Here is a 27,410-nt window from a genome sequence, read left to right on the forward strand (position 1 = left end):
AACTGTGTACCAGGAACATGACAAGTAGTTAAGTGAATACTTTATTATCTGTCATATTACAACTGCACCACTCTTAACATTCTATGACATATAGCAGCCACTACACCAAAAAAAACCCAAGTAAGGCACAGTCCCTGCTCTGCAGTACCTTTGGTATGCAGGCTGCTACCTAAACTCTGCTTGCTGTCTCTGGGTAACAGATACAGGCAGTATTTCCTCTGGCAGAGAATTATACAGGCTGATTACCCTCTGAGGAAAAGTGAAGAAATCCTGGAAGCAATTTTCTGTCTCAATTGTTTCAGAGTGCAGGAACAATCTTTTAGCCCTCTTCCTATTTTCTCCTTAATGCCATCCAGGCTCACTGGGCAAAACTCATCACAAGAATACTTGGGGTTTGGGACCCACAAACACCCAGATAAAACTTTACTTATGAGTAGCCTACAGACTTCAACCAGTGTCAACCTTGAACTTGACCACAAAGTTTATAGAGGACAAAAAGGATGGAATGAGATAGGCAATAAACAAAGTACCTGGGGAACGTTCAGCCCTAGGTAGGACCAGGTTTACCTCGACAGCATAACAGAGATGAACAAATGTCTCTGATGTACATTTTAAAACTACCTCTCAGAATTGAGTGCCAGATTTTAGAAGGAAATAGGGAAAGAGCAGCTGTACCTGAGAATTGTGCATCACAGGTAGAAATCATGAGAAAAGAGATCATTTTCTCCAATTAAAAATTTCATCACAAAAGAAAAAAAGTGATAGATATCGTTATCCAGGGGGTATGGGGAACTCCAAACTAGAACAGAATAAACCAGGTTGGAAGAGACCTTCAAGATCATCACATCCACCCCATCATCCAACACCACCTAATCAACTAAATCATGGCACCAAGCACCCTATCAAGTCTCCTCCTAAACACCACCAATGATGGCAACTCCACCACCTGCCCGGGCAGCCCATTCCAAAGGGCACTCACTCTTTCTATGAAGAACTTCTTCCTAACAGCCTCCCTAAACCTCCCCTGGCACAGCTTGAGACTGTGTCCTCTTGTTCTGGTGCTGGTTGCCTGGGAGAAGAGACCAGCCCCCACCTGTCTACAACCTCCCTTCAGGTAGTTGTAGAGAGCAAGAAGGTCTCCTCTGAGCCTCCTCTTCTACAGCTAAACAACCCCAGCTCCCTCAGTTCCTCCTCATAGGGCTTGTGCTCCAAACCCCTCACCAACTTTGTTGCCCTTCCCTGGACACCTTCCAGCAAGTCAACATCACTTTTAAGAGAAAAATCTAAATGCTTATGGCTTTCCACTAGAGCCTGAAAGTATTTCTGTTGAAAGCTACCATCCCAGCACTAACATCATTTCTGGGTGTGGACACACCCCAGGAGGTACCACTGCCCCAGTGCACCGGGGACTCCCAGGTGGCACAGACTGAGGAAATGTGGTTTGGCTACACGACTGACCCAAAAGAGGGGGAAAGAACAGGATACTGCATACCAATCTGCAACCCCTCTGCATATGCCACAGCAGTAACCCCAAACACAACATTTTCAGCATTTTTACAACAAATACTTCTCACTGATGTACATACCGACACTCAGAATTACTCAACCAGAGCCTTGTTTTCCACCCAAAAGAGTTCTGCTAGAAAAGGTTCCATTTGCCCCCATCGAGGGTGAGCTCAAGCACCAGTTAAAGTATTTTTTCAGATTGACACCATCAGCACCAAAATGGGAGGGGAAAGCTCTTTAGATAATCTGCCTCCAAAGGCAGGTACTGACCTTTCAGTTGTGTTATTACCTTTTTGCATTTAATAAAGGTAACATTTAAAATACTGTTACCTTTCAGCCAGTGCTGCTGGGAGAGAAGGGAGGGAAGGGAGCTGGGTGCCTGCTTGCACAATCACATGGTCGATCTTAGCGTGGCTTAATTTTCAAATGAGGAATTTGGTACTAAACAACCTTTTCTTTGTACACAAACATTTTTAATTTCATGCCCTGATAATCATACATCTGTTGGAGCTCTTTTTCCATCCACTGCAGTAATGATAATAAAAGAAAAACTATCACACTACCAGTGAATGTGGTTTGTCTGAAAGGAAAAGTAAGTAATAACCTCTGTTCCTCTGCAGGATGAGGGAAGGCGATTAGGATAGGATAGGATAGGATAGGATAGGATAGGATAGGATAGGATAGGATAGGATAGGATAGGATAGGATAGGATAGGATAGGATAGGATAGGATAGGATAGGATAGGATAGGATAGGATAGGATAGGATAGGAATAGAATAAACCAGGTTGGAAGAGACCTTCAAGATCATCGCATCCAACCTATCATCCAACACCACCAAATCAACTAAACCATGGCACCAAGCACCCTATCAAGTCTCCTCCTAAACACCTCCAGTGACGGTGACTCCACCACCTCCCTGGGCAGCCCATTCCAATGGGCAATCACTCTCTCTGTGAAGAATTTCTTCCTAACACCCACTCCAAACCTCCCCTGGTGCAGCTTGAGACTGTGTGACAAATACACAGCGATGCCTTTCCCACTGGCCCTGCTGGTAGACCTTGCTGCTACCAGTCCCTCTTCCCTGGGCACATTTGTGTGAGAGAGTGGCTCCACTGGATGACTTCTTTCAGATTTCCTGGTGGTCCACACCAGGAACAACTACCAGCTGCAGAGCCTCTCATGCCGTCATTGCCACACTCATCAGTCACCTACCTGCCACCTCTTTCCCTCCTTTACCCCTCTATTTTTTCCTCCATCTCATCTATCACGAGGGTATTACTGTGAGAGGTGCAACAGCAATGCCTCCACCTTCCCAAGCCTCATTCCACCCATGAGATCCAGTGGAACTCAGTGTACCACTTTCAGTTTCTGCTGTCCACATAGAAGAGCTAGCTAATGTGCTAATCAGAAGTGGAATTCAATATGTGATTATGCCCCTAAAAAGTTATTATCATCTCTTCAATAATGTTAATGAAAGAGCTGAGGTTGTTTAATAGACATACCAGGCTGAAATGCCAAGTTAATCAGGCCATAAGAAACACCCACAACAAAAAAAAAGATCTGACCTAAAGAAGAAAGATTTTACAATGAGACACTGGAAGAGGTTGCCCAGAGTCATGGATGACCTATCACTGGAAATGTTTAAGATCAGGTTAGATGGGGCTTTAAGCAATCTGACCTAGTGGAAAATGGCAAGGGGCTTGGGCCAGATATCCTATCCTTAAAGCTCCCTTCAAATCCAAAACTTTATAGGATTTTATGATTACAAGATTTACTGCCTTGCATTGCCCACACTCCACTCTTCTGGACTGCTGATACACAGCTTTTGCCTTTTTCAGACTCCTCCTATTCCCATAGCTGTGCTGGGCCAACTCCAAATCATAAATATTGCACACATAAGACCTATGCAACAGTAACTCTGCAAGTTTTAATAAGCAGTGGGAATCCATCAGAAGCCCCAGGCAATGTGGCACAAAGACATTATGGGCAGAGGTACCTAGCTCTGCTACACCTGAGACTCCTCTCTGACCTTTAAAGCACAGTTACCTACATGAGATCTCCCTTGTCTTTTATCATGAAGTGCAGTTGTTTGAGTAATCCACTTCAAGAGGACTTGTGAGTTAACAAATACCAATTAATTACTCTCATTTTGCAGAGAAGCAAACAAAAGAACAGGAAAAAAAGAACAGAAAAAAAGCAGTATCTTGGTCTAAAGTCACAGAAGGGGGTTCAGAGCACAAGCACACTGCTTGACCTGGATTCAGAGTAATCAAAGCCACTGGGGAGGAGACCTTGGCATCCCTGGCACCCTGCCTCCTCCTCCTCCAGGATTGACACCAACCCTGCCCTGCACAACAACCCCTTCAGCTCAACACGGATGCACAGGCAGCCTTCAGATCTTTATTTTGCTTGTCCCTTCATGCCAAAGCAATAAGAATTTGAAGTGTTACTGTACAAGCCAGATTTTTATTATTATATAGGCAAATTTTACCCCAACTGCCCTAAATGCAGAGTTATACCAGGAGGCATCAGAGCTGTTCAGAGCGGGTGTTCTTTCCAGCACTGCTGCTGTCGAGGTCCCAGCACACATGGCCAGCTGTCTCTGGAGATGGCTGGCCATCCATTTCTGCAGTCCCACCAGAGCTGCTATCACACACCTACATCACTGAAGCCTTGCAAAACAGCTATGCTGGAGAGCAGTACCTAGGGTTGGTGTTGGGAAAACCATATTTAATCCCAAAGCAAGGCTTGCTCTCCTCACCCAGAGCATCCTTCCGTTTCCCTTGACAGGAGACAGCTGCTTGCATTCCAACACCCAGTCTGTGAAAATGCCACCAGGCTGGATTCCCTGCCACTACAGCCTGCATGCACGTTATGGCCATATATATCAAAATCAAAGCATCCAACCTCCCAGTCAAAGCAGGCTTGGGGAAAAAAAAAGTACTGAGGACACAAGGTCAAGGTGATCCAAATCAGGCTGTACCTAAGTCTAGGTGACCCTGATTGGCATGAATGCAGGCATTGATCCATTCCATCTGTCAATATGCAAAAATGTTCAGCTCTGGCTTCTTCCGACCTCTAATCAAAGTGCATTCAGTCACACAGCTCTGCCAGAATTAACAGTAGAAAGGGAGGGGGAAGGAATAAAAAAAGACTTTGTTGAGCAAAAAAGTACTCTGAGACACATTTGATGTAATAGTCATATGATTAACAAACTGTCATATCAAAGTTTTCTGCAAAGTAGGAACACTCTGACAGTTCATATTTTAAAAACTGACATTTTGATTCATTACTGTAAATAGCACTCTGTATTAAATATTGTGACAAGGCATACCGTGTATTTTTTGAGCTCTGTAACATTTAGGAAGTACTGGATTTTTTAATTTAACTTTTTTTCTTTTTCTTTTTCTTTTTTTTTTTGAGCATGTATAATATGAAAAGCAGTTAAAGCAGAACTCCAAGAAAGCTTCCAGAGGAGAGAATCATTATTTCTGAAATAACCTACTTCGCCGCCGTCATTTCAAGCACTGCTGGGAACTTGGGCCCACAAGGATCTTAATGTACTGTTTGCATAATAAAATAGGGAATTGTCTCATGGAACAAAAGAGCTATAAGGAAAGTGGCTACATTAAATAATGTAAAATTACTCACTAGCAGGCCATCCTGAAGTTGGCATAAAAGGGAGAACGCTAAAAGGTGCTGAATTACCACTCAGAACGTCTGAGAGTGCAGGTTCATAACCAAGACAAACAACGTGGCGTCCAAATGTGCATCTTGCTTATCCCCTCAGTCTTTAGCAACACATTCTACCCTCTCCTTTGTCTCAACTCATTTATAAAGAATAAAAGTGACTAAATGGGCAGAAATGATGGTTGGGGATAGACAGACAGCAGGACCACCTCCTCCAGCAATGGTACAAACTCAGACTGGTGAACCTGCTCGTGAAAACCACTCCCAAGTTCAGTTATTGTCCACTTCCCACAACACTCAGGGACCATTTCTCAACAGCTCTGTTTTGTGGACTTGAACTGTGAGCTCTTACAGACAGAAGGCATCTCTCCTTGTGCAAGGAGACCTCAACCAGTCCCACGGGACCCTGATGAAACCCAAATGTGGGTAGAGGGCTGCTACCAACCCTTACAACCTAGCACAGCTATGCCCTTTCCCCAGGCAGAGGCAGGGCACACAGCACTCCCTTGCTGTCACAGCAAGCGGGAAGGGCTGCCTAGATGGAGCTATCAAGCATGTCTCCTTGTACAGGGGTCCACAGCAGAGCAACTCAGATGCATGCATGAACCAAGACCATTCAATCCCCTTACCAGCTCATGGATCCCTCTCCTTGGATCACCAGTATCAAGGAGAACAGGACTGGACCCAGAAGCAATGATGGAAGATTTTTTGCATTTCCTCAACAGCAGCCTGCATGATAAACTAAAAATAATCACTCCAGCTAACACAGAATGGCCTGACAGAGCAGCAGATGAGTGCCAGAGGCTGCTTAGCTTGTCTGCAAGACTCTCAGGTGTTATTAGGACTGCAGTCAAGCACTTTAGCAAGAAAAACGGTTACCATTACCATTACTTGCAGCCAGCTAGAAATGGAGCTCTGGGCTTAGCCTACTGAGAGAGTGGATATGCTGCCACAAACACAAGCCCAGAGTCTTGTCTGGGACGCAGTGAGACAGCCACACACACCCAAGAGGGATCACAAGGTCTGGATCCAGCACAGCCTGCATTTCTCCAAGAAGTACTGCACACCACTCACATGCTGGAAATCTCGTGGATGTGTTTGCATGCCAGCAAGTGTGGTAGTAGCAGTGGTCTAGCCAGACATCAGCAGCATACTGGCACCACTCTAATTTGTCCATTCACCAATATGTTTTCCTAAAAACGCCCATATGCTTTTCCTGCAGCTCCCATATGCTTTTGCAAAGAGAAACAAAAACATTTTGTTAGTTGTGAGCGATTGATCGCCACATATTTCACAGAAGTCAAGGAGAAAAACAACAACAACAAAAAGCAGTCAGCTGCTTCCCCCTCCCTTTCCTCACTGTTCACAGAGAGAACTGTGAAGAGCAGGGGGAAAAAAAAAAACTCAGCCCACAGCAAAATACACACACAGCTCATTTTTTTGCACTGCAAGATATTCTAGGAATTACTGGAGGAATCTTCATTAAAAACAAGCTATGAAAGATCTGGCAGCCGGTGGCATACCAGACAGTAATTCAGTGTTGGGTGTTCAGCTTCAGGTTCAGCGCTAGCTCGGGTCCTCACCACGGGTAGCACAGCCCACAGGAATCCGAGGTCCCAGAGAAACACATGAAATGAGTCTAAGAGCGGGGAGGCTGTGAAAAAGAAGTTATAGCCTTTCTGATTCATGGGACAGCTCATTTGATGCCAAATCTATCTATACCTGCAGGTATAAAGCTCTCTCTCTTGGGCTTCTGAGGGAGGTGCTGCCTTGCTAATGCAAATCCCAAAGCAGTAAGTATGTTGAGGGGAGCAGGCAGGCTGCTGGGTTCAACTGGGAGCAGGCACGTGGGTGTACAAATATGTGTGTGTCAAGGCTGGAGCATGTGGGAACCGTAGATGTTTAGTCAGAGGCTCATTAAGAAATGTGGCAGAGCCAGGGCCAGGCGTTCAAAGAGCAGCAGTGTGAAACATTTCTCTGGAGAAAGATTAATGTGTGTTCTTCTTTACACAAATAAAATTAAAGAGAGAATCATGCTATAGACAAATCAATTAACTTCTAAGAAGCCAAGGGCACTGCACACAGACAAGAAGGGAAGAGCTTTGTTACAGGGACGCAAGTAGTGTATAGCCTTTCTTCCCTGGGAGAGAAATTTGGCTACTGATGCATGGGCTTCCCCTGTTAGCCCTGTCTTGTCACATTCACTGCTACAGGAACACAGCTGCTACCTTCCCAAAATGACCATACACATACCTATATATTGCTATAACATTATGCATGAAAGCCTTGGGATCATCTTTGTGAAGACTGTGACAAATACGTGAGGGTATTCGCCCAAAGACTACTGCATTGCTCGATTTGGCAGCTTCAGCCTTAAGGTAGGAGTATGAGATCAGCCTCAGCATGGGACACCCAGAACAGCATGCACCTTTCTACCAGAATAAAGACTTTCCACAACACAGTCCCACGTTCTACAGCTCTCCCACAAATGTAACTAGGAACGCACTAGGAACAAAGTTAAATGTTTTCTTACAATGATCTAATCTCACACAAAGCCTAATGAGAGGCCAGATGCAATAGGTCAAGAGCCCAATTTCTTACAGAAACAAAGCAGAAAACCCAGTCGAGAGAAATGAGTCTCTTGTGCAGGACACAGAGTAAAAACCCACTTGATGGAGACAGCTTGCTTGGCAAGATACATTTGATGATACATTTCTGTCCTGAGAAGAGCTGTAAGCACCTGAACGACTTAAGCTTTGAATAGAAAGCAAACCTAATGCTGTGTCACTTAGTTAACAGTTTATAAGAATAGGCTTCTTACTAGATTTCATATTTACAGCTACCCATTGGGATGGCTTATTAGATTTATCCAGGAAAGCTGCCACAGAAAGACTGAGACTAACAGCAGAGCTGCCATTAATCTTCCATAACCCAGCAACTGGGAAGAGCAGGCCTTGAACCAAATTCTGCTGTCTTGCTATTAATCTCCTGTCCTCTACTTATTAATCCCTTGTCTGTCTTTGTCTTTCAACAATTATTAATGTCCCCAACTGTTTGCAGTAAACAGGATGCTGAAATCTCATCTCCAGCTAGCTGTAATTTACAAGGGGGAAAAAAATATCACAAAAAGAGAGTAAAGGAAGAAGGGAGGGATGTGTGCTGTGTATCCAAAGGGCAGAATGAAAACACATTTATATTCAGTGACACAACAGGGTGAAGAAGCACTCCCAGTTCTGGTGTGGCAGGTGTCTTAGGATTCTCAAGTCAGGCAATATCAAGGCAGATAAAGTATCTCCATTAGCCAAAATCATGAGACAGTAGCAAAAGAACAAAACCTAGCACACACCTCCACGTGTCACAATGGGTTGCTCTGAGCCCACACTGGCTTACAATGCTGCCCCCATGCACATGCCATGTGTGGTCTTCTGGTGCTGCCACCAGGCTGAGGAAACCATCACCACCACACCCTCCGAAGCCATATGTCCTCCTGGAGAACTTCATAGCCACTGAAGAGTTACACACCAGCTACCAGCTATCCTGGTGCATTCACTATCTGCTTCTCAACAAGCCTACTTGCTGCTTTCTTCCCTCAGTTACCATGACTTTCATAGCATCTCTTTTGCCTCCTGGCATGGCAAAACTGAGAGAGGCTTGAGGACAGACCTACTGTCCTGACACTGTGATCTTACCCTTACTGCAATCAAATCCTCATATCCTGGGATGGTGACAGAGTACAACTCATGTCCTACACATAATCCAGCAAGAGACCCTTACAAGACTTTGGGGTAGTTTATCAGGGTGATGCTTAAGTCACAGTTAAGCATCTCCAGTGAATTTGATGGAACTTACAATTCTGAGGAACTAATTACTTGGCCTCTCACATAGGTTTCTATTCAAGTTATTCCTAATAGGCTTAGATTCTTTTCTAGTTTTGTCCGCTGAAGCTAGTAACAGTCAGCTCTCCTCCATCAGCTGGAAGCTTATCCTGGCCATAGAGAGGCACATCATGGATGGGGAGCGAGCTCAAGTCCACCAGCAGGAAAAGTTTGTTCAACAAGCAGTCAAAGTAATACGGCCCAGAGGAGCACACAATCATTCCCATGCAATACCCCCACTCCCAGGAGAAGCTGCAGATTGCTGCTTCCACAGCTGGACCCACCCCTGGCCTCCTGGGCTAGCTTGGCCTCCTTCTATCCCAGCCTTTGGAGAAATGTCCATCATTTGGTCAATGATTGAACATGATCCCAGGATCTTCCCATTCTCTTTAAACTTAGCAGTTAGCAAAAGCCTCAGGACCTGATCTGCTCCTCACCTGGAAACAAGGCAGCGTCAGGCACGCAGATGGACGTATGGACAGGCTCTTCCAAGGGACCTCTGCAGGTGTAAACAGAAAAGCCAGAATCAGTGTTTTGCTCCTGGTAAAAGCAGAAAGTAAATCAAGGTGGCTGTGACACCTCACCAAGAAAATAGCTCCAGAAGGGCCCGTAACACCAGCTGCCTTCCTGTATGGAGCAGACCACAGCCTTTTTCCCCCTCTCTGATACATCTCATGTGTCAGTCTGTCCCTCTTGACCCATATAAGGGCTTTTCACATGCTAGCAGGACAGATTACATCTGAGCAAGTGTCAGAGTAACTGAGCTTTATTTGGGAGAGAAGCTACTTGTTTTAAATCACTGTAGAGCTGGTGAAAGGCACTGACGTAAGGGCTGCAGGTAACAAAGTCTTTTTCAGAGCCTCACTACACACCCTTTTGCCTCTCATGCCTAATGGGCCTCTTCTTCCCAAGCCTCCTCCACCCCTCAGACCAATAACAAGTCATCACAGCACTGGCTTTGCCATGCAAGCACCAAGAACCACCAAAACTGAGATGGGATACACTAAACACACAGCAACCGTAGAAAAAGCAGCAAACCTACCTCTAGCTCTAGTTTCCTTTTGGGTGCCTCTAAAGACAACCAGTTAAAAAGAAAACATGGGGGTTTTAAGTTACCACAAGCTGCTTTCAACCAGCAGCCTTTCATACTTCCAGCTTATTGATCTCTGAGCCTACTCTGACGTTTTTTATTTCCTTTCATCTCAGTCCGGGAGTAAAATAAGGAAGCTTAAAAAACACTAGTGATGGTTAGTCAAAGGTCCAGCCCACCTCCACCTGCCTCAGCTCTCCCAGCCCACCACACTCCTGGCTGCCCCAGGTCACCCCCTAGCTCTTCCTAACTGCACTCTCACCCATCCTAAAACCTAATTATGTCTCATCAAACACAGCTGAGATTAGCCAAGGAGCTAAAAAAAAATCATTAGAAGAGAGCAAGGGGAGACCAGGCTGAACCTCATTAGCCCCACCATTAGCTACTAAGGAGACCTGGGTCTGGCAGGGCAGCAGATTTGCTGTCCTGATCTGCGGGGAGGAAGGCGAGCTCAAGGGAGGAGAACTGCAGCAGTTGCTTCAGATCCACACCAAAGTACAAGAAGCCCAGAGAAGCTTGCTGAGGATGTGGCCACACAGACACCAGCTATTCCTTTCATATTCACCATGGCAAAAAATTAATGTTAACATTTTTGCAAGCGCTGTAAGCCTGTATCAAGTAACAGCAAAGCAGCAGACAGGTGTCCTGGCCACAGAGGAGATAGCATATGTGAGCAGCTTGGAATGTATTATTATTGTTAGATTTTAAAGGGGGAAACAAATCCCAGAGAATTCTCTGTGCATGATACATTTTCTGCTCCATGTTTGATGTTGCTTTTAGGCTGAAGACTTCAAATAGCTGACGCTAACCTGTGCCTCAAGCCTTCTTTAAACTAACGCCCCTTATGTGACCAGAAATGAATGCATGGTGAATCATTTACGCCACACACACTGGGGGCCATGAGTGGTGGGCCATGTCTCACAAGCACCACACAGACACAAATACACTGGGGGAAAGGAGATCCTAGCCCTCCCTGCATTGCAGCATGGTAATTCATCTGCAGTGCCTTTGCATTTTTGGAACTGGAGAGCAGAAGCTGCAGGCCAACAGCCCAACCACAAGCGGTCAGAGAACAGCATAACTGCTGGGCTACTCTGCAAAGTATGTAGATCTATACATACAGATAATCTGCACAGGCTGCACTTCCACTCTCTCTGCCTGCCTTTGGGAGATTCTTAGGAGAAGCAGCATTTTAATTACTAGCTGCAGTCAAGGGAATCTGATCTTAACAGTAAGGGAAAGAGAGCAACCCAGAGTTACAGACTTTGGGCTATGTGGGTCCCAGCTCTTCCTTTCTTAGCTGACATTACTGCTTCCAGGATCTAAATCAAAACCCCACTTAACTTCAGACAGGTTGCAATTTGCATCTAAACTGCTGCCTAAGCCTAAACTGTAATAAACAGATACAGCTCCACTGAAATCGAAGGAGTTATTCTGATTTTGTCTGGTTATGGATCCACAGACCCATAAACATTACAGCTCATCCAACCTCCAGCTAAATATCTTCTAATAGAAGACCATTATCTTTGTCAGATTGATTGGGATAACTTGTTTAAAGCGCTCTTGAAGACCCATTAGCATCGTTGGGTTTTGGTGGTTGTATTTTAAAAGTAAACCCCAGCAGCTATTAAACACTTGAAATCGACATGTTAACAGTTTACAAACAAAGCTGGAGTGGAAACAGAGCTATGGGTTTGGATTTTCATTGGGAAACTGGTAAAATGGAGGGAGTCAAGATAACAGAAACATCAAAATGAGCTGTGTACATACACTGAAAAAATCAGCCACATTTTTTGACAGATCATGAATTAAACACAAGAATAGGGGAAGCAAAACCATGGTAGAAGAACCCAGAAAATTAGTACTAGTAGTATTTTGTTACAATCAAACACACCCCTGGCAAATCAAAGACAACAGAGAACAAGGGTATAAGGAGGAATAGTCTCCACTACTGCTTCAGCAGCAAAGCTCAGTTCCCAGTAGCAAACAAAACTCAGGCTTCTCAGGTACAGGCAGAAAGTCACAGAATCACCAAGGTTGGAAGAGACGTCAAAGATCATCAAGTCCAACCTGTAAAGTCATCAGTCTGCCACTGTCACATTCCGTGGTACTGTCCTCCCATACCAAAGCGCTACTGAACTGTGAGAACAGTTCATCTGAGAGGCTGGAAGACACTCAAACATGCTGCTTACTGCTCCCCAGAGCTGTTTGCTCAGCTGTATCTGCAGGAACGGCCCATCTGGGACAATGATCACACATGCTTCTCTTGCACTGCAAATCCATAGCCAAACCACAAGTACCCAAGCATGCAGGGCACCAAGAGCACCCAGAGAGAGGTAAAGGACAGCCAGTATTTGAGCAGACTGGGGCTGGCAGCCCCTCACCCAGGCTGTTGCCATGCACAGCATCTCCAACAAGCAATAGGCAGGTTTACTCTTTTACTGACAAGGACCCTCCTTCCACCAACCCAATCTTCCTACCAGTATGTAGGAGCTTTCCAGAGAGACCAAAGAGAACAAACGTCAGGCACAGCTCAAATAAGCACCTGCATCTACAAACAACAGATTAAATTCTCAAGCTACAAAACTATGTTTTAGCAAAAGTGCAATTGAACTCCATGTACTTGTTACATTTCTAAATATAGTCCAGTTGTCAAGACAACAAAGAGACTGATGGATCTCTAAAGTGTACTGTATCTATTTAATTGTCAGCATTTCAAACTGACTCAAGGAGGGGGAAAAAATGCTGCGTGATAAGTCTAATTGTCATGGTTACCACTGGCTAACCCCATAATAAAAATATATATATTCTAGCAAAATGTGCCAAGCCATGTGAGGAGCAGATGGGAGACATTCTCAATACTGCAACAGCCTCCACTGGAAAACTAAAGTTGAGGAAGGATGCGAGAGACTTTACAGAGATCTCAGACACAACAGACATCGTGGGCTGCATCTTCGCAGTCGTTTAGCAGCAGTCTCTCAGGCTTTTCCACCGCCCTTATTTGCCCCACGCATACTAGGACAACCCATGGGGCTGAAGCTGCCTAAATTGCAAGCATTCCTGTTTGGGGATCTCACCCCTCACCCAGAAAAAGCCTCAGATGTGAGTTGTTGCTCCTTAAATGTCCTTTGCAAAATCTCATGTGCCACTTCCTTGGATCCGTACTCCCACCCTTGTCTGCTTCCTCTCCTCCCTCTGGGCGCTCACATGTGAGCTCACAAGCATTGCTCTGGGAGGAGACTGCTACAGCCTGGCCCTTCTTCTCTGAGGCTGTTAACAGCTAAAGTGAGGGCTGTGTCCAGCCTTGGAGAAGAGAAGCTAGTGAGAAGAAACAGCCCGCAATATATTGCGAATACACCAGCCTGGCTGAGCTGGGAAATGTCACCCACCCCCAGCCAGCCTCTGCACTCCATTGGACAAGCACAATTCAACAGCATGAAGAGTACCAAGATTCAGGTGAGATTCTTTCCAAAAAAGCCCTCAGACTCAGGGGGTGTTTATGTGGAAAACTTCCACAGCGACACAACAGCTATATACCTGCAAATAAAGTGATTGTGGTTTTCCTTCCCTGACCAAAAATCATTCACCTCTGTTCAGTTCTTGCCTTTCTTTCAGTAAACTAAGGTTGAAAGTGCAGGAGAAAGGCACAAGTTTCATCTACATATAAAAAGCAATGGAAAACAACTCATGTTCACCTGGTGAGCACTGATGTCAACGAATGGTCAGGTTTCCAATTAGTCTGAAGCTTTCCCAACATTTTTGACAGAAACCAAATCAAAGTTGAATCACCCTTAAAACTCTCCCCCAAAACGTTTCGCTCCTTTGCACAGATAAAAGCTCTGCATCTCTGCTGTCAAACGCTTTCATGGAAGCCATAAGGCATTGCCTAAAACTATCTTCAGGAGAGCCACAAAAGAAAATTCAATCTGGTTGGAAAACACTACTTTAAGAGAAACATCACTTTCCAGGCGCCTCAAGCAACACGTTTGAGTTCGTGATATTTTCCCTGGAGCTTGCCCCCGCTCATCACGAAGACGAACAATTTCTGAACTCCAAATAGGAGATTGTTGGTGATGTAAAATGAGCTTTTGCACCTTCCAATGCACTCACCGTGTGGTTCACCCCGGGGCACTGCTTCACAGCGTGGTCTATGCAGAGAGACCAGCAGTGAGCATCAAAACAGAATCACAGAATGATAGAGGTTGGAAAGGCCCTCCAGAGGTCATCTAGTCCAACCCGCCCTGCCAAAGCGGGATCACCTAGGGCAGGCTGCACAGGAACATATCCAGGTGAGTTTTGAAAGTCTCCAGAGAAGGAGACTGCACAACCTCTCTGGACAGCCTGCTCCAGTGCTGGGTCATCCTCACAGTAAAGAAGTTTCTCCTCATATTGAGGTGGAACCTCCTGTGTTCCAGTTTATATACATTATTCCTTGTCCTATCCCTGGGCACCACCAAAAAGAGACTGTCACCTTTATCTTGACACCCACCCCTCAGATATTTATAGACACAGATTGCATCCCCTCTCAGCCTTCCCTTCACAAGACTAAACAGCGCCAGTTCTCTCAGTCTTTCTTCACAGGAGAGATGTTCCAGCCTTGTAATCATCCTCATAACTCTCTATTGGACTCTCTCCAGTAGATCCCTATCTCCAGTAGCACAAAACTATTGTTTCCAGGGTCTGTGTCAGAATTACTTCAAATACTACTAAGTTTAGGAGCTAAAAAGGAGTCTTAGGCACACAGAAGCCTACGCCTCTATTAAAGCCAAATGGACTTAGAGGCAACTGGCTTTTTACAAGTACTTGGGTACCACCCAAAGCAAAGAAGCATCATCATTTCATCCCTAGGTGCCTAAATAATTTTGAAAGTAAGCACTACTCATGAGGAACCTCAAAGAGATTACAGCCCTTCTGAAAGCTGCATCCAGAGCTTAAATGAGCTGAAATCCCAAAAAACCAAGAGCTTCAAGTCATGCACTGATATGCATTTCAACATCATACAAGCACAGGAACCTAACTTTGCCTTTCCTGTTACTGAAAGTGCTGGCCTAGGGCACCAGGCCCTTACAGTTATGGCTTTGAGACAACTATTACATTCTGTTCTAATAAAGTATGTGCTCTCTGGAGCAAACTCCCCAGGATAACTCCTTTGCTTTGGCACAAATGGATTCATTTGGTTGAGCTAAAAGGATGTTCCCTTGTATCATTTTCATCTTTTATCTTTTTCCTTTTTTTGTAAGATGGAGAAACAGTTAATTTTGCTAAATGAGTGCTCCGTTGCCATGACTTCACTGCAGACATACACAAAGCCATCAAGCTCCTTTTCCCTGGGCGTTGTTTCGTTTAAACAGGTATTTGATCATCTTGATTCTCTCTCTTTTCCTAACATCTGGATTTCCAGCAATATCTCACAGTCAGACAGATACACAATGGTTATAGCTACTCACTAAATGAAAGCAATATTCTTGCACACCTTCATCCTCTCACGATCCAGCTCTGACAACTGTGCCAGCATGCCCTCTGTGACTCTGGAACACAGGGCAGTGTTGCCCGTAAGAACAGTCAGCAAAACTCTCCAAAGGAATCCCTAAATTTATGAGATTAGTCCCTGAAAGTCAGAATTCCCACGCTCTTGACAAGAACCAAAGGACAGCTCCATCCTGCTCACTGCCAAGCCTGGCTACTACAGCCCAAGATTTTGCCCCGGTCTAAAGCCAGAAGCCTGAGTTAAAATCTTTCTCACTGTCTCAGTTTCTCAGGCAGATGAAGAAGGCTTCACATACGAGTCATCTGCCTCCACGGGCTGTTGCAACATTGGTGCAGTTAATATTCATGGACTCCAGTGGGGATTAACAGCATTATAGACTTTACTGAGGTAGCGGGGCTTTTCTTTTTTCTTCTTTAATGTTTGCATTGAACAGACAGACTAAGTCAAAACGGCATCTGTAGCCTGCAGCCATTATCCCAGTAAATGGCTTATTACAGCATGCAGCCTACCAGCTCACCTCCATCCTGGCTCACTTAAATGCATGTAGGTGGAAGTGCTGCTCATTCCAGAAAACTTTCTTTTTCACTGTCTCTGTGTCTGATGGAGACTCTTGATAGCTGGGTGTACAAGACGGGGCTTAGGATATAAATACTTCAGTATGAGCTTGTTGTTTGGTACCTATTTATGACAATCACAGAACAATTACTTCCCATCTAAGACTAATTCCCATCTCTTCCAAAAAGGCTGAAGCAGAGTGAATCTTGTCTCAAGACTTCCAATTTCCTGATGAGTCACAGCAGATCCACTACAATAAGCTCAATACTTACTTCAATCAGACTGTTTCTTACTCAGGTATACTCAATACATTACTAAGATGTGGAGTGTGCTATTTTAAGGGCTAGTTTCAGGCATTGTATGCATAATGCCTTCTCATCTGAACACATGCTTTCTCCTGCAGGAGACAGATGCCTGCTCCCTGCAAATCAAACAGATAAATAAGCGCGACAAGGGCAGAAAGTGAAGAATGGTACATTCAATGCACAGATTTTCACAACATGCAGCCCTTCAATCACTAGCCCTCTATCCCACTTCAGCAGTTCATTCCCTGCCCTTTGGCAATAAAATTACTTATGTGACAACAGCACCTGACAAGAAGAAAACATTCACAGACTGCACGGGTTGCAACAAGTCCATAGCGTCTTGCTTTCTTGGTTCTAGGGCCAAGAATCCTACATTTATTTTTCCGCCCCAAGGAGCAGCTCTGCAGCCCTGTACGAACCCTCAACTGTCCCCAGTTCCCACGCCACCCACTCACAAGCTCCCAGGCTCCATTGAACAGGCAGGAGACACCTGATCCACACTCTGAAGCAGCAACATAAGTTACAGGGACCAGCAAATGCCCTCTGGGCCTCTTTATTTACTTAATTTAACAGACTCTCAGATCTAATTTACTGTGTCAGGTGGGCAGTTGATCCCAGACAGGTCATCTGAGGCTGTGACAGGTTGCGCTCTGCATTGGCCTGACCACCAGTAAACTGCAGTGAAAACCACCTCACCCAAGAAGACTGTGAAGAGCATAGCAATGGTCACATCCCCCTGAACAACACACAGGCCTAGGTTCTCACAAGCAATGCTCCTAGACACCAACAGCTGCTTAGAAAATGCATGGCTATGATGATAAATAGGTTAAAAACCAGAGCATATGGGCGAGAGAGACCAGGTACAGAGACAGACAGCCATGCTCTTGCTTTTAGAGTTGCCATTGTGCCATCAAGGGCATCAGCTGCTGTAAAAGCAGTTACTGAACAGACACCACCTCAAGACTCCTCTTATGCTACTCATTAAGAGCAGACTTACCCATGGCACAACTGGACTATGCAAATAGTTTCTATGCAAACAGCAGCAGTGCCAGTTTCTGCCAAGCCCATTCTAAATTCCAAGTGACTGCAGCTCAAATGTTCTTAAGCAAGAAAGTGTAACCAAGTGAGGTGATGTGTAACCATGGCCTCACATTTGTCTCACCAGCTCTCCAGTGGTGAACAAACCCAAAATCAGATATAAAGACCTGTCAATGTCTCTATTCTTTCTTCCTCCTTGGAAAACCTTATACATAAATTCAAATTTTATGTGAACAAAAATACAGAACGTTTGGGATCTTTGCAGTGCCCTCAGGATGTTGGTGTAATGGAACTGACAAAGCAACACAAAAGGCATGGCCACTGACACTCCATTAAAGGCAACAGACCCTCCAAGGTTCAGTGGCTCCTCAGTGGCTACTTTGAAAGTGCCACATTTATCTAAAAAACCTCAGGGCATCTCAGAACATTAAACCAGCTTCACCAAATCTGTGGGGATGTAAAGGGCAAGCAGTGAAGGACTCCACACGGCCACAGCCACTTTGGCCAAATAGACAAAGACGAGCTCTAAGTTCAAACCGCAGCAAATCTCCTCTGGAGTAGGCTCAGTTAGTTAAGATCACTTTAATTGAGGGGAGGATACCCAGCTGAATTTTCCCCATTTCCATGAAATACACATCCATGAAACACAGTTCCATGAAATATTCTCTCAGTCTGGGTCTTTATGGAACAGGCAGTAGGCTCCACAAGATCTACCAATGACATTCACTTTGTGATGCAGGTGACAGAACAACAGCTCCGAACGCATACAACCCCCCCTAGCAGGAATTTCAGCATCCATTCTCTCTATTTTGGAGTACCTGTGACAAAGTTTCTTGAGCAAGTTTGGACTGGGCTAGTCAGCATCCATTTCTAACAAGTTCAGAAACATACTAGACAGTGCAGCTCTCCTCTTTCCCCTTGACAAGCAGCTCCCTTGAAGGATGTGTCAGGCAGCAGCAGAGATCATGAGCTGATGGCCTCAGCTGGGCTGCAGGAAGTGCCTGAGGAGTCACTGCCTCAAGGCAGGTGCAAGTTACTTTCTTCAAAACTAGGGTTATGAATAAAGACAAAATATGGGACCCCTTTAACAAAGGCAATAGAAAACCCCCAAACAAACAAACCCCCCCTCAACTTAAGAGATCATAATTTTAAAGTTTTTTTTTATTGTTTTTGGGGGTTTTTTAACCAGCAGCACTGCTGGTAGTACATGAGCCTGCAGGCTAAACTGACAAGTGATGATTTTTGGGCTCATCCCACGTTCTTAAAACATGTGAGACCGGGATTCTCCCTAGCCAGGCAGTGAAGTTTGCATGCCTTCCTAAAAAGCCATTTGGGAAGCTTCTAAATGCAGTAGGAGAAAAAAAAAATAATAATCCTTCTTGGTCCACCCTGGCATTTCCCTCTCCTCCCATTAACACATGGGGAGAAGGTTGGCTTAGAGCAATCCAACATTTCCATTTGAATATGAATCACTCCTCTGGTGAGAAAACAAATCAGAAGCCCATTTCACATGAGCCTTATCTGAAGATATAATGAAAACCAGCACATCTAACAGAAGCAATGCTGGCTCAGACAAACACTACCTCCATCCTAGAGGATCCCAAAGTGCTCTGTAAACACACAGAGGCAGGAACCTTTTAACCTGCCACTGAAAGATGGCCATCTCTGGGTAAGCATTCATCTCAGCAACACAGCACAGCTCATGATGAAGGGAGGAACATTATCAAGCAGAAACTGTGAGAGTTTAGGAAGGCATGATCCTTCAGTGGGAACTGGACCACTCTACTAGAAAGTGGAAGTTGGTTTAATTTTGATACATGTGACGCAAAATAGCATTATGTGGGCTGAGCACATGAATGCCAAGTGCACGCCATCTTGTACTTAAAAGTGACCAGCTGTAAAAAAGGTGGAAATCAAACCTGTGTATGCTGCTGCTCTCCAGTTTCTGGTTCAAAAGGTTACAGAAAACAGAAGCAAGGTAGAGATTTGATTTCTGAACCTGACTGGGGTTTACAAATTAATTTCTCATTGTCTACATGACTAAGGGATCAGGATTTTCTGCCTCTGGTTGAGCTGCTAATCTTCAAATGGAGTTTAGGGTAAATCACTTCTTTCCCTAGCTCCCATCCAGGAATCAGAACAGGCTGAAAGAAAGCAAAGCATTACTTTGCAGAAACATTGAGATTTTCATCCTCTCTCTTTTGCCCCTTCTCTCTTCCCATCCTCCTGCTGTGCCCATGGTCCATGCTGTCACCTCAAGGGAGAGAGTCATGGACTGTTGTTGCAACACTGGTCAACAGAGATGTGATCCATCCTCAGGATTTTCACATACTACTGAAACAACAAAGAAGAGGTACAGAAACCCTCCAAGGAAGATACCCTGAGCAAGTGATCTGCACATTTCCACAGATAAATGTTTACTTTTCCTCCTGACAGCACCTGCATCTTGCAGACTATTTACCTACATCTTGGAAACAGCTGTTTAATCCTACAAACACAGACAATTCACCTTGACTCAAAAGAATGGTTTTCTGAGCTCTGAGGAAATAATGAACAATATTGTCACCTTTACCTTTTTTTTTTTTTCCTCTCCTTTATTTCTCCTGGCAAACATCTGATAAAGCTTTTCTGAAAGCAGCTTGCTTAATCTTTTTTCATGTTGTAGTCTATGTACAGCTGTCATTCCAGAAACGACCCAAAACTTGGTGCACAAATGCAAACAAGTCAGTTTGGCCTGATCTGTCTAAACCAAAAGCCAACTTCCCCTCATACTGGCTCAGCAACAGAGATCCAAAGCCAGTAAGTTCCTAGCACTTCTGAGGGGCTGACTTTTGGATAGGTTTGGGAGAGTTTGTCTTCAGTGTCTTGGGACTGCACAATAATTCAAGGGAATTTAATTCTTTAGAGGGAACATGGATGGGGATACATTGATTTGCACAACTACTACCAAGCCATTTCACTATAGAAGAGACCTCTCTCCAACAACTCAGTTATGCTCTTACCAGCTAGAGACTCATCCTCATTTTAGTTTAAACAGTAATTAATTTGGTTTTCCTGAGGGAAGGAGAATAATCAATAAACAAGGAGGGAAAGTTACAATGAGCTGCACCCGATTTGCAGGTAAGTGAACTGACAGAGAATTCAGGCAAAAATTCATCTCTGATTCATCAAACAAGTGATTGAGATGTCTTAACAACAAGCTATGAAGAGAAGTCATTCTTCCTCTCCACCTCTTATTATTAGAAGGGTAAGATCACCACTGGAAGTGACCTTTTCTGCAAATCTCTAGATGATTTTTAAGCGTTGGAGACTTCAGGAAGCAAAACTTAGCTTAAAAAAAAAAAAATAACTAAACTGATTCAAAACCATTTTATTAAAGATTCCACCCTGCTTCTCTCTCATCCTTGGTTATTTAACATGAACTACCCACTGCAGCAAAACATCTCCTGTGCAGTTCTAGTTGAAGTCCCAAATCTGATGATAGAGGTGGTTATTACATTGCAGAAACTGAGGGAGAAGCAAGTTGCTGAAACCAAGGGAGAGAGAGCAAGCCAGTAGCAAAACACAAGGAGAACCAAGGAGCTCCATCCCTCTGCTCTGCCGCAGTCTTAGGAAGAGCTTTGACAGGGAGCTGGCATTGCCCAGCACAGAGAGCTTGCCTGACTCCAGAATGTGCTCAGTCTGGCAGAAAAGTAGGAGGTGCAATTGCTGGCAGGAGCAGGCAGAGCAGCAAAGCTGGTGGAGATCATAAGTGGAAGAGTGTTGTAAAACATGGAGGTGAGCACAGACTGACACTCACCTTCACAGTTCCCCCACAGAAAAGCACGCCTTGCTAGACTGAAATCTTTGAAACACATCCAGCCTTCACTAGATCGATCCAGGAACCTCATTCATATGCATGTTTGTTCTCACATGCAAACACAGCAAGGCTTTAACCACACACATTTTGCACAAGTCCCACAGGGCCAAACTTACAGGTTACTTGGGAAACTTGGTCTTAAATGGGATTTTAAATCAAAGGAAAAAGATTAGCGATAAAAGCAAAGACCCCAAAGATTTCCAGAGTAGTCTGGGTTGGGAGGGCTTTGGAGGAGCCCAACACAGAGGCTCCCCAAAACATCCAATGTTCAGAGGATCTTTTTCTTAAAACAGTCCTTACTTAAAAAGATTGCACTAACTGATCTTCCAAAACTGATTAGTCACATGAAAATATGGGCTAGGCTCCCTTCATTTAATATTCCTGAGTGGAAAGTTCTCCTCATCAAAGCTATAATATATTCAGTTCAATTAGGTGACATTAGATAGGTAGCTGCAACAGAGAATTAAATGGCTTTGCTATTTATCAGTATGCACTGTGCCTTTAAAAGTTTCAGAAAGTGATAGGGGTTTTTTTTTGGTGCATGCTGGAATATTCAAGAGCATTTCATATCTATACTCATAGCAAGACAAGAGCAATTAGATCAATAATGAAACAGGAGTGCTCCCTTTTACTTTCTGTGGTTTGTAAAGAGGTTCATGTTTCTGTGTGAGCACAGCTCTTGTTTTAGTGATGTGAAAGTGTGCGGTTTGTGCAATATCCAGTTTCTTCTAATATTTGAGTTTCTGTTGTTATCTACCTACAATTTACAGTAAAGCATCTTTTATTCTCACACCCCTCAATCTCAAAATTAGAACATTTTTCCCAACAACAAGATTTTATTACACTGTGTACACCTTTCACAGGCTGCCACAACACACTTCTCACTAATACAGTTATACAGTATCACAGCATAACTAAGGTTGGAAGAGACCCCAAGGAGGCAGCCAGCACCAGAACAACAGGACACAGTCTCAGGCTGCACCAGGGGAGATTTAGGCTGGATGTTAGGAAGAAGCTCTATACGGAGAGAGTGATTGCCCATTGGAATGGGCTGCCCGGGGAGGTGGTGGAGTCACCATCATTGGAGGTGTTCAGGAGGAGACTTGATGGGGTGCTTGGTGCCATGGGTTAGTTGTTTAGCTGGGTTGGATTGGTTGAGGGGTTGGATGCGATGATCTTGAAGGTCTCTTCCAACCTGGTTTATTCTATTCTAAATCACAGAAGATGGCATTAGTGTTACCAAGTCTACCTATGCAAGCAGCTCAGGGTACAGACACTTGAAGCAGCAAACACAAACTCTTCTTTGGGGTAAAGGACCGGTTTTGAGTTTGGAAAAGTAACTAAACTTCAGCTGCAATACACGCTGAGGGCAAAGAATACTGAGTGACATTTAAACCACTGTTGACACATCGCTATTGTGCAATTGGTTGGGATTAGATTATTCCAAATGTTTAGAAGTTCTGCCCATCACCTTCTGCAGAGTATGAATCTAATTCTAGCCAAAAAAAAATAAAATAAAAAAAGGACCTCCCAAACAAGGACAACACTGTCACTGCTCAGAATGGGTAATCTGCTGACTCCAGCACCAAATCAAACCAGGTCATTCATAGCATTTTGACCTTCTTCACTAGTATTTTAGCCAAAAATGTTCCCTTTCCAGATAGTTGTTTCTGGCCATGTAAGTCTACTCCAGAAACCTTGACTGTAGTGCCCCTGTGGCTCTCAGAGAAATGCACCTTTGTCAAACATACCAAAGTTCCTACAGAAAGAATCCACCTGCTGCTACAACACAAGCAACAACCCAACACTAAAATAATCTCAAAACAACTGGAATAGCAAATGCTTCTAAACTGGAAATGTAAACTCACTAACAACAAAATTTTCAAGTCACCTGATGAGCTCTGGAGTCTGAGCCTACTAAGTACACATGTTAAGCACCCTCCACTTCTCAGTGATTTCCTTCTGCTGCACCTCTCTGGACCAGCCTCATAACTCACACACAAATATTCTTCATGGTCATAAAATTGTCATGCCCGTTCTGGCATAACATTACATTACCTAGCTACCCAGCTGCAAACTAAGACAAATGTTCAACCACCTTGATGCATCTTATGCCTAGCCAGGGAGGACTTGGCTTTCAGCCAGTCTGCATAAAACCTGGTGGGATTAGCCAATGTTCAAGAGGCCACTTCATGGGATAAGTAAGGAGGTCAAATGCTGTGATCTAAAAAAGGACATGATGGGTATATATAATTCCCCACAAGGCACATCCCTCCACCTTTTACAACCAGCAATGGGGATGACTAAGAACACACAGCAAAACCCATTAAAACCAAGGCCATGGAAATGAAAGTGGCAAATGTAACATTTACCCTGCTACCTTAACATGAAGTGAGTTTTTCAGCTCAAACATGAGTTTTTATCATCAAACATGGCCAAAAAGACATCTTTGGAAAGAGATGCACAGAGAAAACTGTGAAAATATTGCTTACCTGGTGTTCTACCTGGAGCAAAACTGCTGAAATCTAGTTTTGTTCCTTTAATAGAACAACAGAATAGAACAATAGAATAAACCAGCTTGGAAGAGACCTTCAAGATCATCGCGTCCAACCCATCAACCAATCCAACACCACCTAAACAACTAACCCATGGCACCAAGCACTCCATCAATTCTCCTCCTGAAATCTTTAGAATCCCTACAGGTAGCCCTGACACTACCAGGAAATGGCAGTAGCCAAATCTGGCCTAATGCAAGGCACTTTAAAAAGAATTTCTCAACTGTTTGGACAATGCTCAATAAAACAGACAAGACACTCTGTTCTAAAAGCATCCTAGTTAGGTGTTGCCACTGTGGGCCACCATAGGTCAGAAAGCACTGTTTGACCAAATGTTTAACCACATGTTTAAATTTAGGGTGGGTGTTAAACCAAAATCATTCTTCTAAATAAACATAACAATAGATTGCAGTGACCATGGAGCTCAAGTGTGCCGAATTTCAACACCGCTTGGTTTTCTCACTGCTATCTCCATGCAGGAGACCTGACCACTGCCCCAGTGTCCAAGCCTCTCCAGACCCAGGTATTTCTTAAAGTATGATGACATTTTGGGATCTTTCTTCAGAATATAGGCAAAGACAGATGTGATACAGGAAACAGACCATGGGAACAGTTTTGTTTGTTTTAATATGAACCCCTTACACCCCTTAAGAGAGCCATTGGATGGCCTATCCCTCACCCAAACATCAGAAAGGAGCCTCACACTGCTGCTGCAGCTTGAAGCTAATGCTGGGAACAGCTCCAAACACCTCTCTGGAAACTAGTGTGATAATAAAACTTCCTTTGAAGTCATATGGCACTCAGGCAGCTCAAGACAGGCAATCAGGAAGTGGGACTCATCTCAAACCGACCACAAGCTCCTCGCCAACAGAGGTTCCCATCAGCAACATGGTAGCAGCCATTGCCCTCACCTGGGCCCTTGGCCACTGGAAAATGTTGGAAAAGCTTCTTCCATTTTCCTCCTCCTTCAGACAAGTTCACTAGCCATGGCCACTGGATGCCAGCTACTATCCTTCACCAATAATCCACTGCAGAAGAGGTGAAAAGTTTTCTCTCCATTCTGCAGACCAGCTTGCACACCCTCTACCCCGTATCAATGTTAACAGAGTTTGTCATCATCTCCGAGTGACCTTGGTGTGAACAATAATTCTTGCCTCTCTAAGCAAGAATTTGGAAAACCAGTTTTTTTACTGGACAGATATGTCTGCCTGAGATTTGTGATCAGATGCAATGCACAGTACAGTGTGTGACCTGGAGAAATATTACCATCAGCTAACAACAGCACAGATTTCTTTCTTCTCTGTCCTTCATTAGCCTCAGAAGCTGGCCTTGCCAGCAGCAGTAATGCAAGCTGAGACAACAAAGCACATTAATGATGGGCCCCGTCATGTTCTGTATTAATTACTGTAGCTAGTAGTAAACTGTTGGCTATAAATTATATTTTGATAAACTGCCCTTTCTTTGACAAGCCGGCTCCAATGTTTAATCTTGCACTTAATCCTCAGATAATACCTCAGGAGTCCTTACTGTGCCCAGCAACAAATCAAAGCAACCTTCAAAAGTCTGGCACACGTCCCCTTTTCCTACACACCCCAACCTGAAGCTACCTCATTGCACCACCTTCATTATAGGTCAGCTCCAGAAACTGAGCTGCCAAAACCATCAGCACTCACAGTTACCAAGGGTCTTACAGAGGTGTCCCTGCACTTCTCTGGGTAGGGGGGCAAGGCAAAAGCCATCAGGGAGCATTTTCATAGACATGAGCACGGAGAACAGTTTTCCAGAAATGCTGCAGTATTACAGTGTTCTGCAAGGGGAAACAGCAGGGTAGTAAACCCCAGAATATCTCAGCATTCAGAAGAGAGAAGGATTTCTTCCATACCTGGGACAAAAATAGTCAGCTAAAATCTTTAACTGAAAACATTCTTATTTTTGTTTCATTTTAATTCAGTGACATTTAGCAAGCAGAACAGCTGTTAGCAAAGGTCTAGGAGAGGTGGAATCCCATTTTCTATATAAAGAAAAATGCTTTGGAGGAAACTGCAATTTGACAAAAATATCTGTTTAGCAAAGTACGCTTGAGAAAGTGGAAAAGTATATTTTGTTGGGTTTTTTTCCTAAGGCAGCAAAAGATTCAGAGCAGCTCATGAAAAGGATCCCAACTCCTAGGAACAAAGGTACAACATTATTTTGCCACACACACCCAGGAAAATAAGTAGGAGGGAAAGACTCTCCGTGTCAGTCTGATGCGCCCATCACCTCCCACTACCAACAAAATAGCAGAAAAAAATAACCACTCTTCCCAAAGAGAGGGTGCAGCTCTCATCAGTGACAGCCAGGACTCTCTAGATGACTTCACACATAGCTGGGTCAAGCGGGGCACAGTCCCTCTCCTTTGTTTTACTCTGAAGGCAAAACTCACCAAACTGAGCAACGACAAGACGTCACACATGGAATCTGCAGTGCTAAAAAGCCAAAAGCTCGAGGAGCAGATCAGCAGCAGCAACCAATAATCCCATCCTCTCCTCCACAGAGGGATGTGAAGCCCTGTGGCCTCACTGCAAGTTGCAAATTAAAACTGCTTACAGCAGTCCAGGGTTTGGTCTTGTCCTTCCACTACTGGTGCCAGATGGTGCATGCTATTATTAAATCTTGATTTCCAGCTTATAACAGCAATTGTATAAAAGAAATTCTGCCCTTGGACAACAACTCACTATCTTTATTTTGGGGGAAAAAAAAAACCCTGAAGTTGTCTTGCAGTTAAATAACTTTCATATTTTAACTTTTTTGGGGGTGGGGGGGGGAATTTTTTTAAGAAAAAAAAAAAATCTTAACATACTCCTCCTAATTGGAAACACACAGAAAATAAAACATGGGTGTATTAGTTAAAGGTCAGTGCACATCTGCCCACCTCTTTGAAACTGACAGTATTCTCGTGACAGCCATCAAGGCTGCTTTGAATTTTAGTTCCCTAGAAAGTAAGCATAAGGAATCCCAAAGCTGTAACCACAAGTGCCACAACTCTTAACACTGATGTCACATTCAGCTTAATGTGTGCTGTAGAAGTCAGGATGGTAATGCTTCAAAATCATCTCATCTATGGTATATGGGAAGAAAACAGTAATTATTCCCCAGCCCATTGCCCCAGGCATGTACCACAATGCCTTCATTTGATGCAGCATTAACAGCAGGACATGTTTTATTCCCAAGCATTTAGCATGGGGCACTGTGGAGCTGGTGGGACCATTTACAGGGTGTGTTGCAGCCAAGTATCTCACGCTACCGTACTTGCCATTTCAGTTTGCGACTGCTCCTTCCAATTCCAAATACCAAACAAATGTTGCCTTTTCGTAGGCACCAGCTTACATTCACTTGTGCCAATTTGTTTCTGTATCAATGAGTCAGGGCAAAGGGAGCTGCCTTTCAGACCCTTTTCTGGTAGGTTAGA

The 27,410-nt window shown here is 44.2% G+C and overlaps 1 protein-coding gene across 1 annotated transcript in view; it reads right to left on the bottom strand.

Annotated features, from left to right (window-relative positions):
* LPP (LIM domain containing preferred translocation partner in lipoma) overlaps positions 1-27,410 on the bottom strand; it is a 347,427-nt gene that overhangs the window by 236,558 nt on the left and 83,459 nt on the right. The window contains exon 2 of the mRNA XM_054166899.1: positions 9,510-9,571. The gene's annotated coding sequence lies outside the window, so the exon portion shown is untranslated. The remainder of the gene's footprint in view (positions 1-9,509; positions 9,572-27,410) is intronic.

The sequence above is a fragment of the Dryobates pubescens genome, chromosome 13, assembly GCF_014839835.1.
Source record: "Dryobates pubescens isolate bDryPub1 chromosome 13, bDryPub1.pri, whole genome shotgun sequence".
NCBI classification, from domain to species: Eukaryota; Metazoa; Chordata; class Aves; order Piciformes; family Picidae; genus Dryobates; species Dryobates pubescens.